The following is a 12907-nucleotide window of genomic DNA, read 5'->3' as shown; positions in this document are numbered from 1 at the left end:
ATAGACCTAAGAGCTGCTAAGGGTTTAGAAGACTGAGTATTTTTAACACTAGCTAAAATAGAGTAGGCTATGAGAGGTACATGCTTAGCACTTTGTTACGTGATGGTGCATCTCCTCATATTGAACTTAAATGGGTATTCAACTAGTTGGCTATAAACACAGTCCACAATACATGCAGTGCCTTCTCAAGGACACTTACAAGTCAGGATGGTCTCTAAAAAAAAGAATAACTCCTGGAGCATCTTATTTTCATCCTTTTATTATTGCAAATCTGATTCTGACGGGTATTTTTGTTGGGCATGGTATTGCTGCTACATCTGCAAGATCATGTGAATCCAGAGACACAAAGGGGCAGCTCCTCAGCTGGTGTGTGTTGTTATAGCTCTATTGAAGTCCAATGGCAGAGGCTCCTTCCAAGCTAGCAGTGAACCTAATTTTCTTCCACGGGAAATAGAACTGCTAATATGGGAAGCCATCAAACAGCACAGACTTTTTTATGGCAAAGGTTCAGGGAATTCAAGCTTGCATGAAAGACTTGTATGTACGTAGATCAGGCTTTTCACTTTGATTAATTCTTTCAGATCACCACAAGCAATACTGATGGAGAAACAAAGACAAATTGAAGCGTTCTCAACAGTTTAGGGGAGCAGGACATGCAGAAAGTCATCATGGCAAATGGAAATTGAAGCCAGAGAAGTAAATGGGGCAGGACACTAATAAGTACAAGACACAAACAGGACTGGAATGAACCAAAAGCGAGTTACAAGAAAGCATGTGCTCAAAGTAGTTAAGAAAACAGAAATCCACCTGAAAAATAAGAAACACTCCAGTAAGATAAATAGATTTATACTGGTATCCAAAAGGTTAGCTACAAATATGAAGGCATAGATGTCAAATGAATTATAGGGAAAATAAAAATCCATGCAGCTAAATGAGATTGTCAAAAAGAATAAATGCTGTTAAAATATTTAAGCACAGTACGTTAAATGTGTCAAATGATAGTGAGAAGATTTCAGTTAACTAACGTATGGTAGGTGGAAATTCAGACACAGTACTATGCTGTCTAGCTCACCAATTCACTTATTAAAATTAATGAGTGGTTGGGAGGAGCAGGGTGTGAGTAGACCATCATGCCAATCTTTACCATATATACAAACCTTATTGAGATATCACCTGTTCTAAATTTAGAGGGAAACTGTGATAATTTCAGATTACATTGTGTGGTAACTCACTCTTGGGAAATGTTGACTTTTTAATGGCAACCACTGCATCTTGTATTTTAATGACTTAAAAAATGTGAATCTGGAAATCTTCCATCAATATAGTTGCAGAGAGGTCTTCCTCTTTTTTTATATATTTTTACAGCTATCATTGGATTGAATAGTGGTCCATCCTGTCCACTGGCAAAAGGAAGCAGAAAAGGTGAAAAGTGCCTCCTTACTGTCTAGCACCACCACACCACCTCTTCCCATGCACAGAGCAAGCATGTTCTGCAGAGTTGGTGGGAAAGGAAAAGAGGAGGCAGGGAATGGATGGAGCCTTGACTCCATCATCCGTATTGCATCCAGCAGCATTGTTACACCAAGGCATCAGGTGGCATATAGTACAATAGACCCATCACAGTTGACTCCCTTCCTGGAGCAGCAGGAAGACCAGAAGGAAGCCTGTGATTCCCCAAGTGACAGTCTTTCTCCTAGGCTGTTCCCAGGGCAGTGTAACAATGCACCGCCCCTTACTATGGGCTAAATTGCAAACTAATAATCTAAACCATTGTTGGAGTGCCTCGGACACTGAGACACACCAGTCCTGTTGTCATTCAGCCAGTAGGTCACAACTAGTCTGGTTGTGAGCCTTCTTATCCAGTTCCATTGTTTCAGGCCATTCAAGTCCTCTGCTGTAGCTTCCAAAGGCCCAATCCCAAAGCCCACTGAAATCAATGAAAAGATTCATATTGATTTCATTGGGCTTTGGATCAGGCCCCAAGAGGCTAAATTCCTGTTTCATTCTCTGTAAGTATATATGCTGGGACGTATATCTGAGACTGCTGTGCATTATTTGATGCCATGAACATTTATACAGGATGAGAAAATCATTTCCCACCAAGCTCTAATAGTCTCCCAGCAGGGTCTCAAATTGTCACTTATTTACTCATTCGGTCCATCTCCTGAGGATCATTGCAAAGGCTCACCCCTTCTCTCATCATGTCACTGCCACTTATGCTGGATCTGGCATGCAGCCAGTGTAGAGCCATTCTGGTAGCTTTATTGTGGCTGGAGAACTACCTTACACAGAAGAGTATTTTCCTGAGACAAGATCCACTCTCTCTCTTGGTCTCTACATGGTATAGAGGGTCCAGGGTGGAGAACAGAATCGGGCCCACTGGGAGTCAATGCTCCAACTTTTGTAGTAGAGTGTTGTTACTTTTGATGCTAGCTGTTAATATGAGTGAATAATCCGGGTACGGCATTTTCAGTAAGCTCTATTCCAGGCAGAATCAGTGATTAAATTACTTAGCTTCAGCCTCAACACCTAGATTGCAAAGTTATCTTTACCACTGACTGGAACAGTGGAAGTTGCATTATTTTTAAGCTGCAGCAGATAAACTGCATCCAAAGAGGTTTAATAAAAGGCTGTCTTCTAATGATTTCCACTTGCATTTCACTATCCTAAGGGACCTGGGGTGAAAGCTGAGCATTACAGTTCTTCCATTTCAGCTTGCCCCCTCATTTGGTTTAGAATGCCTTTACGGTTCTTCTGTTTCCTTTTATCTATTACTCAAAATGCATTTCAGCAGATAACAGCTTCAGATTTGCTAGCAACACTGATTGACAAAAAGAAACTGTTCCTCTCTACAAAATGAAGACAATATTAAAAATGTAAGCATCAGTACAGAACTGGGGATGCCTTCTTGCCTCTGACACTGGTTACAAAGAACACACTTGCAGAGTTTTAAATTCTTGATAACAAAGGCATTGGACAGAGACCATTTTCCAATTTCTTCAAAGGGATCTTTTACTGTTGTCTTTCTTCCTGTCATCTGCTTGAGGAGACATTACATACCTGACAATAAACTTGACTTCAAGACGTTTTGTCACTGTGGGTGCTGCACGGTAGGATGTGCGCATATGTGTGCGCTCCCAACCACAGCATGCAAAGCAGTGTCCATGGGCCTGGGCCTGCACATGCCTCCAATCAAGGGCCTATCGGGAAGCCCATACCCGCTGCCACTACGTTTCTTCTCAGTCACAAAACAGAGCCACCACAGCCACAAGGAAGGAGGGTGAAAGGTGAAGCACCCAAAGAGGGACAAAACAGCTTGAAGAATGCAAGTTACTGTAAGTAAATAACTTCTCCTTCTCAAGTATATGGCCCTATGGGTGCTTCACTGTAAGAGACTCCCTAGCAGTAAGTCCATGAGGAGGTGGGTGCTGAGGAGGCAAGACCAGGGCAGTTCAGAGGACTGTGTCACCAAAAGTAGAATGATCTCTGCAAGCAAGTAAGATGGTATAATGCTTGGCAAAGGTACACATGGAAGACCAAGTTCAGTTCTACAAATTTCTGTTACGGGACTGTCCTTCAGTAAAGCCACGGGTGTGGACTGAGCTCTAGGGGAATGTTGTGTAAATCTGTGAGGGGGCTGCATTCCAGTGGATGCATAGCTGGCTACGATGCAACTTGGAACCCACTTTGACAGTTTGAGTGGCAATAGGCTGACCCTTTGTTCTCTCCAAAAATTACATAAATAGCATAGGAGAGGTCTGCAAGATTTAGACCTCTCAAGGTGAAAGGTGAGGGCCTTTCTGACAACTAACGTATAGAGACTGGTTTCCTCTCTGGAGGTTTTGGGTAGAACATGGGCAGGTGAATCATTTGATTAATGTGATATTCCAAACAGACCTACGGGAGGAAGCAAGGATGGGGATGCAAAGTAACCATGTCTTTACAAAAGATGGTATACGGCAGGTCAGCCATAATAGCACCGAACTCTCCCATTCATCTAACTGAAGTGATGTCTACAAGGAATTAAGTCCTGATGGAGAAGTGCAGGAGAGAGCAGGTAGCCATCAGTTCCTCAGGGAATCGAGAATCAAGCTGAGGTCCCACTGCAGGGCCGGGTTGTGTACAGCTGGAAAATAACTATGTACACTCTTGAGGAATCTAGCTGTAGTAGAGAGGGCAAAGACGGAGAAGCTTTCAGTAGGCGAGTGGAACACTGCAAAAGTGGCCAAATGTACTCTGCTTGAGCTTATAGACAGACCTTGCATTTTTAAATCCAACAGGTAGTCCAGTAGTTTTGAAAGATAAACCTCCAAGGCATGGAAAGAGAGAAGAGAAAACCAGGAGTGGAAGCATTTCCACTTCTGAAGATAAGTTTTGCAAGTACTATGTTTCTTGCTAGATAAGAGAACTGATTGGACCCCATCCAAACAGGCTAGCTCCATGCTTAAGAACAATCTAGGAACTATGCTCTGAGGTTCAAGGGGAAGAGCATATGGATCAATGGATCAAAGTCCCCGAGTTCTGTGACAGGAGATGCCTCTTGAGAGGAAGTTGGAGAGGTGCAGAATGTTCAAGTACCACACTTGTCTGGGCAGCACTATGAGGATAACACTTGCTCTTTCCTGATGTAGTTTGAGTAAGATCTTGAGGATCAGATGTAGAGGTGGGTAAGCATACAGCAGGGTATGGCACCACAGCATTATCAGGGCATCTCCCAATGAGTTACGGTCATGTCCTCCCTTGGAGCAGAAAGGACAGCATTTCACGTTGTTTAGGATGGCAAAGAGGTCTGTTCCTGGGAAACCTGAGGTCAAGCAGATGCTTTGGAAGACAGAATAACTGAGCTCCCTTTCATGGTCCTGAAGGAACTGTCTGCTCAAGGAATCTGCAATTGTATTCTGGAGGCCTAGAAGATACATAGCTGAGATGGAAATGCACCAGTTCCACAGCTTTAGCCACTCTGCTCATAAGGACTGGGATCTTGCTCCATCCTATCAGTTGATGTAATACATTTCAGTCCTACTGTCCTGCATCATCCTGATGGAGTGGCACTGTATGGTGTGACGGAAGTGTTGGCAAGCATAACAAACTGCTATCAGATCTAGAATACTGATGTGGAGCATAACCTCTTGTACAGACCACTTGCCTTGGGCTGTTTGCCCCTTGGAGGTGAGCCGCCTCAAATCCCAGAAAAGAAGCATCTGTTGTGGGGGTCTGAGAGGGTGAGGTATGTGAGAACGGGGTTCCCACACAGACCTTCAGAAAGTCCTTTCACCACTTCAGAGAGTCCAGAACCTTCTGAGGTACTGTGACTCGTTTGGAGAGACTATGTCTGTTTGGGGTGTACACAGACCTTAGCCATGTCTGTAGACACCTGAGGTGCAGTCCCATGTGAAGAGTGACAATTAGGAGGCCTATACATGGCCCATGAGCTGTAGGCAGGTCTCTGCAGCTGTTTGCAGGCAGTGTTGTATTGTCATGATTAGATTGGACAGAGTGAAGAATCTCTCCTTGGGGAGATGGGGTCTGGTGATTAGGGAACGTAGAATGGCTCTGATGAAGCCTATCTTTGGAATGGGGTCAATGTAGATTTGGTTGGTGCATAGATCCAGAGACTGAAATAGGATGAGAGTCCTAGAAACTGCTGACTGAATCTCCAGAGTTGAGCAACCCTGAAGAGTCAATCATCCAGAGCAGGTAATACTATTCCCCTTTGACATAAATGGGATGCCACTGCTGAGAGAAGCTTTGTAAAGACCTTTGAGGCTCTGGAGAGCCCGAAGGGAAGGACTGGTGGTGTTCAGTGCCTAGTTGTGTAAGAACCATTTACAGGGTGGGTGAATAACTACATGAAAGTAGGCATCCTGAAGGTTGAGAGCAAAGAACCAGTCTCTAGGGATTGGATTATAGTGCTAGGAAAAGATGTAGGTGTTCAGGTTTCTTAGGTTGAGAACTGGTCTCCATCCTCCACATCTCTTGGAAACTAGAAAATAGTTGAAATAGGACCCTCCTATGGAGGATTCTGGGGGAACTGCCTTGACTGTCCCCAAGAGTAGGTGATCTTGTACCTCATGTTTCAAGAGATCTTTGTGAGATGAGTCCCTGAAGAGGGATGGGGAAAGAGAGCGGGCAGTGGGAATAGTGTGGAAGTGGAAGGAGTATCCCACAGCAATCACCTCAAAAATCCATCTCTCTGTGGTATTCTGTTCCCAGGCAGGGAGAAAGTGGGATAGACCCTCTCCAAAGGGGAATTGGATGGAATCATTTAGCACAGGATCTGGGAAAGTAGGTTGCTCAATGTCCTCAACCAAGATGTCAAACTGTTTCTTAGAGGGAGATGCAGGTGGTGTTGCTGTAGAAGGAAGAGGCCCCTTTTTCTCAGATCATCTTCTCAGAAAGTCTAGGAAACTCTTGGAACAAATTAGACCACTGTGACTGGAGACCTACTAAACTGTCTCCCTTTTGCAGAAATGTATATTTGCAACAACTGTAAGGTACTTCTCAAATCCTCCAGAATGTGGCGGGAAGAGTTCATGCCAGTGCTAAGGAGCTTGGGTCCTTCAAAGGGAAAGTCTTCAGCTGTACTCTGTACCTCTCTTGGGAGGCTGGAAGACTGGAGCCAGGATGCTCTCCGCATAATTATGGCCACGTCTAGGGATCTAGAAGCCATGTCTGTGGCATCTAGGGCAGTGTAGAGGGAGGTTATGGCTATCAATTGATCCTCCAAAATGAGGGCCAGAAATTGCTCCCTCTGGTCCTGTGACAGATGTTCAATAAAATGAGTGAACTTGGCATGTGTGTTACAGTCATATTTCACCAACAGGGCTTGTTAGTTTGTCACACGAAATTGGAGAACAGTCAAGGAGTAGAATTTCCTACCCAGGATGTCTAAACAGACTCCTTGTCATAAAGAAAGGATCTGGAATGAGCCTGCCTATTCCTTTCATTAGCAGCATTGACCACCAAGGAATTGAGAGGGAGGTGAGAAAAGAAATGTTCCATTCCTTGGCCAGAATATAGTTTTTTTTTATCTGTCCACTAACAGGTGGGCTGGATAGTGGCAGGTGTTTACCAGACAGTGCGAGCAGGCGATAACAGAGCCCCATTTATTGGGGGGACAATCTTTCCCTGAGGGCTGATATTCAAAATGCTTATCAAGGACTCCAGGACCTGCTATAGTGGGATCTGGAGGGATTCCACCAGGCATTTCATGAGGTTTAGAAAGGCTGATAGTTGTCAGAGTAAGAAGATGGTGGAGGCATTACTACCGTATCAGGGAAGAAGGACTTAGCTGATGGGTGGAAGTTTCTCTTATCAGTGGGTCCCACTGCTCCTGGGTGTCTTCCAGTGGTGAGGAAGCATAAAGTACCAGAGGGAGATCGTCTGGTACCAGATGACAGTCCTAGGGTACCAATGGTTAGTCAGTTGGTACTTGTGAATGACTCAGTACTGTCAGGTATTGGGGTCTATTTCTGGATGGAACCCAATAAAATTGTTCACCAAGGTGACATAGGGATTGCAGTAAGCCCATTGAGGGGGTGGTAGGGAAAGGGTCCCCAAGGATAGTGATAGATTGTAATTGTAGATGGTGCGGTCTGAAAGAGTTTATTCAGAGTACTGGCTCAGTGGAGTGTGGTGGTGAGGTGCTAAAAAATAGCCCTGTACAAATACCTCAGTCTGAAGAAGAATCTTCCCCTGGGCAGAAGAGGGGAGACTTCAGAGAAAGGTGCTGGTACTGAAGACTGGAGGTCTGAATGGGGCTCAATCCATTTAGGGAACAGGCCCTCATAGAAAGCAGTTGAAGGCGAGGCTCTGGTATCTCCAATATAAAGAAGTCCTCCAGAAAAAGAAATCTGGAGAGCTATGGTATCCAGAAAACTGATTCAGGACTGAGGCTTGGCAGTACCAAAATAGTGAATGTGGAACCAGAGAGGCTTGTAGAACTTCTCTAACCTCAAAGCCCTGGTGAATGGGAGATGATGGTACCAGGGCTTGCAAAGGAGATCTGTGCATCTCTTGGTGCCTGGAAGTGTCAGATGGGGCCAAGGCAGGCTCCTCCCTGTGCTGTCAGCTAGAAGACTTGTCTACACGCTGCTTCTTGTGCAGTAGTGCTGACTCAGTACCATGCACAGATGGAGCATCAAATGTTCCCCGTGTTGGACATGAGGTCTCCTTAAATCGGGATTCATGGGGTGACCACCCCCTCTTCTTAAGCTCTCCAAAAGGAGAAAAAGGCTTCTTCTTTTAGAAGTCCTAGCCTCCAAAGGTGCTGCTGTCACGGGGGCAGCCTGGGATGTTGAGGCCAATGTACAGGGGAAGAGAGGGAAGCAGACACCACTGAGGCTAAAGAACACTCCGTTAGAAGGAGCTTCAGTCTAGCCTCTGCCTTTCTGAGACCTGCCTTTAAACCCTGTACTCACCTTACAGTTAGACAAGATGTGGGTGTCTCTGAGGCAGTGAAGGCAGGTCTAATGCCTGTCACTACAGGGAAAAGACCTGTAGCAGGTCTGGAAGGGCTTAAATCCTGGGGTCTTCAGCATAATGCAGAGTGGTAATGCGCCCAAAATAGGGATTCTATGGGGGACCTTCCAAACACAACTGAAACTAAAGAATAAAATAACTAAACAACAAAAGGAAAGAAAAACTAAGAAAAAATTGCTGTGTAAGAGGCTGAAAGCTGAGAATCCCTGGACATGCCATTGCACCATCTCAAACTGCAGGTGGTTGAGTAGAAGCAAGTGGGAGGGTTAATATGATAATGGATACCTCCTTAAAAATTACTTCCCAGAACTGTGATTTGGAATGTATCCCATCAGCGTGGATACTCTCTGCCTCATGGAAAGCTTGGTTCTCTACAGCAGTGCTTGTAGCCAAATGACTCATACTGCAGATGGAAGAACAGACTGCTTTCCAGGGATGCAAGCTTGGCACAGCAATGTGGCTGACCTGGCAGCCGAAGAGCGAGTAATGTTTTAGAGAAGCGGGACATCAGACAAATTTGAGCAGATTTGGACTGACTTTTTAGAAATCTTTGATTAAGTCTTAGCAATGGTACCTGAGATATCACTCTCCTTTTGCTACCCTCCTCCCCTTCTTCTCTCTCTCTTCACTTTTCTGTTCTTTTTTTGTCTTTGGGAGGTTTTGTTCTCCTCTTATTTTTTTGGGAAACCCCAATTATATCTATAAGAATTAAGGTTGCCTGTGCAACCTTATCTTGGCTCCTTTTTAGCCTTATAATACAGTCTTTAATTACATGATCACATACTATTTTCCACAGGACCCCTGCCTCATTCAGCACACAGGATGGACAGTGCTGAATAAATGAGCAGTTATTCAATATTTTGTTTTATCCTCATTGTGCAGCGTGTGGCTTTAGGCCTAATTATTATAGTTAATACCGTACTATACTCATCATCATACATAAGGTTCTTCTGGTTTAAAAAAACTTCTAACATTAATGAATTCATCTCTAATCTCATCCATTCAAGAAGTTTTTTCCTTGTAATTTGCACATCTGAGCAGATGCATCCAAACTACTGAGCTGCAATGATATTTCTCCCAACTACTTTACCCAGCTTAATAATGACAGTTCTAGGATTTAAAAATAGAAACAGCAGCAGGTCCTAGACTAATTACTTTCCTTGGTTTTGTCATAGCTTCCTACTCAGATTTGAACCTTAGCGTTCATAAACTGAGAAGCTAGCATGAACCCTGTAAGCTTAATTACCAGCTTAGATCTGATATCGATGCCACCAGACAGGAATCAGTGCCTATCTCACTCTGGTCTCCCCAAAACCTTCCCTGGGGAACCCCCAAGACTCAGATGCCCTGTGTCTCCTAACAAAGGGAAATAAACCATTCCCCCCACCTCTCTCCCACCCAGAATTTCCTCTCTGGGCTAACCTGAGAGTTACTGATGCAACCTCTTTACATCACAATACCAAGAAGCATGTCTCCTCTCTTCCACAAAGAGACAAACCCAAAGACAAGGAAACAGAAAAGATTCTATCTCTCTTCCCCCTTAGCTTCTTCACGCCCTGGGACACTAGGAGAGTTAAACACAGAGAGCAGTTTTTCCCCTCCCCCCTGTCTTTCCTTTCTCCCACCAATTTCCTGGTGGGTCAACTAGAAACAAAAAATCAACAGGTCTTAAAAAGCAAAACTTTTAATAAAAAAAGAAAGAAAGAATAGAATAACAGTTCTCTGTAACCTAGATGGTAAGATACAGGGTTTTCAACTTATAGAAAATGAATAAACAATAGAAAAGGGATAAACAGCCTTACCCAAAAACAATACAATTTAAAGTACTTATAGCCAAATACACATAAAGACTCCACCAGCCAGATACACAGATGCAAATACAGCAAAACAATTTAAAAGACTATACTTTTGCTAACTTTGTACTTACAACTGGGAAACAGAAGATTAGAAGGACTGGAAATAGATCCTCTCATAGCTGAGAGAGCACAGAACAGACAAAGACCCAAGACCAAGAAACACCCACAAATTCCCTCCCTTAATCTTTGAAAAATCCGGTTTCCTGATTGGTCCTCTGGTCAGGTGTTTGGTTCCCTTTGTTAACCCTTTACAGGTGAAAGAAACATTAACCCTTAGCTATCTATTTATGACAGGTTTCTAACACCAATGGCTGTCATCAGCCCCACCCCACCCCCCAGCTACTGGTTATGCCACAGCAGCATACCCTTGTGGCATGTTTTGTATGTCTACGATACAAGTAAGGCCAGGGTTGAAACTCAGGTTCAAGCCTTACCCCCCTTTCAACTATGTACAAATTGCACTAATCCAGGGCTCAGACCCAAGGTCCCAGAACCCCATGGGGATGGAAGGTCTGAGCCTGAGTCAAGCCAGGACCCAGGGTTCAAGCCCTATTACTTTGTAGTGTGGACACAGCCACGGTGGACTTGTGCTCTGAGAATCTTCTGAAAGTATCCCACAATACCATGGGGTCTACTTTTCTTTGTCCTCTGGATAGTCAAATTTTCCCACACTGCACCATGAACAAAAAACTAGAGTGGCCACATTTTGGGAAGGCACTAGGAAGTCTGGGATATGGGTGATTGGACTCAGGCCCACATAATGCCGTTTAAATGCTGGAGCCCTAGGTTGGGTCTAGGGTGACCAGATGACAAGAACAAAATATCGGGACACATGGGGGGCAGCCACAGGCTCAGCCCACTGGAGCCATGGGGGAAGGGTATACAAAGCCCTGAGAAAGCCACAGGCTGGGGATGTAGGGCCCCATCTCCCGCCGCAGCCCTATTGGGGGCACAGGGCCTTGGCTCCAGGCAGAGCCCTGCCACGGGTCAGGGGTGCAGGGCCCCAGCTCCGGGCACAGCCCCTCTGCAAGTCAGCAACACAGGGCCCTGGCTCCAGCTGCAGCCCCACTGTGGGTCAGGGGCTCATGGCCCCCGCTCCAGCCCTGCTGCAAGCCAAGGGTTGGAGGCACATGGCCCCGGCCCCCACCACAAGCACACAGCCGCGGCCCCGCCACTTACCTGAGAGATGGTTCCCACCCACTGGGAAGCCCTTGGCAGATTCCTCTGGCTCCTAAGGTCAGCGGTGGCCAGTGGGGTCTCCACTCCACATGCTGTGCCTGCCACATGCACTGGCTCCAGCTGCCATTGGCTGGAAGCTGTGGGGGTGGGACTTACTTGGGGGCGTGAGTAACACGCAGCACCCCAGGATCAGGGGCAGCCGCGGGGGCAGGCGGTCCGCACCCTGTCCGCACCCACAGCTCCTATTGGCCATGGTGGAGCCAGGGCTTGTGGTAAGTGCAGCACACAGAGACACACACGCCCCCGGCTGCCCCTGTGCTTCTGCCTGTCATTTCCTGGGAGCCACCCCAAATAAGCACTGCTGGGACCCCAGCTGAGAGCTCACCAGTGTACTCCTCCAGCCCTGAGCCAAAATATCGGGACAAATGGCATCCCGACTATACATCAGTTGGGACCCAGGACAAACAACTAAATATTGGGACGTCTGGTCACCCTAGATGGGACCCAGGGTTCAACAGTTCCTAGCCTGGGTTACCAATGAATGTAGACTCTCAAGCCCTAGGTTAACAAACCCAGAGTCTGCTAACTTGAATTCTACTAATCCTAGGCTTACACTGCAGTGTAGACATACTCAATGAGCCAAAAAACAGAGCAATTGTTTTCACTACACATGGGGTCTGCTCCAAAGCCCATGAAAGCCTTTCCATGGATTTCAAAGAGCTCTGGATCTGGCACAGAGCTAAATTCAGAGGCAATGTGTAAGACAGCCTCATAGAATGCACACCAACTGGCTGGAAGGTTGTGAAAGAAGATTTAAGTTGCTCCAGGCTGGCGGCTGTGGCAGGGAGGCTGGTATGGTGCTACTTTAGCTCATATTATTTAGTAAATGAGCTTTCTTCCATAGGTTGAGATGGGGACACCATCTGGAAAGGTTCCAGCCACCATCTAGATCTTATATCTGGAGGAGACTTCCTGACCTGATGGTGAATGAGACAGGGGCATTCTTGACAGAGGACTAGTGATATACTCACTAATGCAGAAGCAATCTTTCATGGTTGGGAGCCAAAATTCAGGGTACATGACTCACTGGACTGTGCTTTGGTTGTTCAGTCTAAATATAGCCCCTCACCATCACAGTATCTGAGCACCTCACAATCTTTAATGTATTGATCCTCGCAATACCCCGGTGAAATAAGGCAGTGCTGCTATGCCTATTTTACAGATGGGGAGCAGAGGCACAGACAGACCCAGTGACTTGCCCAAGGTCACACAGAAAGCATTTGGAGAAGCAAGGAATCAAACCCAGGTCCTCCAGGCTAGCACCATAACTACTGGAGCATCCTTCCTCCCATACAGAAGTCCCTCTTTCTCAGGGAGCCCTTATGATAATA

The sequence above is a fragment of the Chelonoidis abingdonii genome, chromosome 4 (genome assembly GCF_003597395.2).
Source record: "Chelonoidis abingdonii isolate Lonesome George chromosome 4, CheloAbing_2.0, whole genome shotgun sequence".
NCBI lineage: Eukaryota > Metazoa > Chordata > Testudines > Testudinidae > Chelonoidis > Chelonoidis abingdonii.
Note: the sequence above shows the minus strand (reverse complement) of the source record.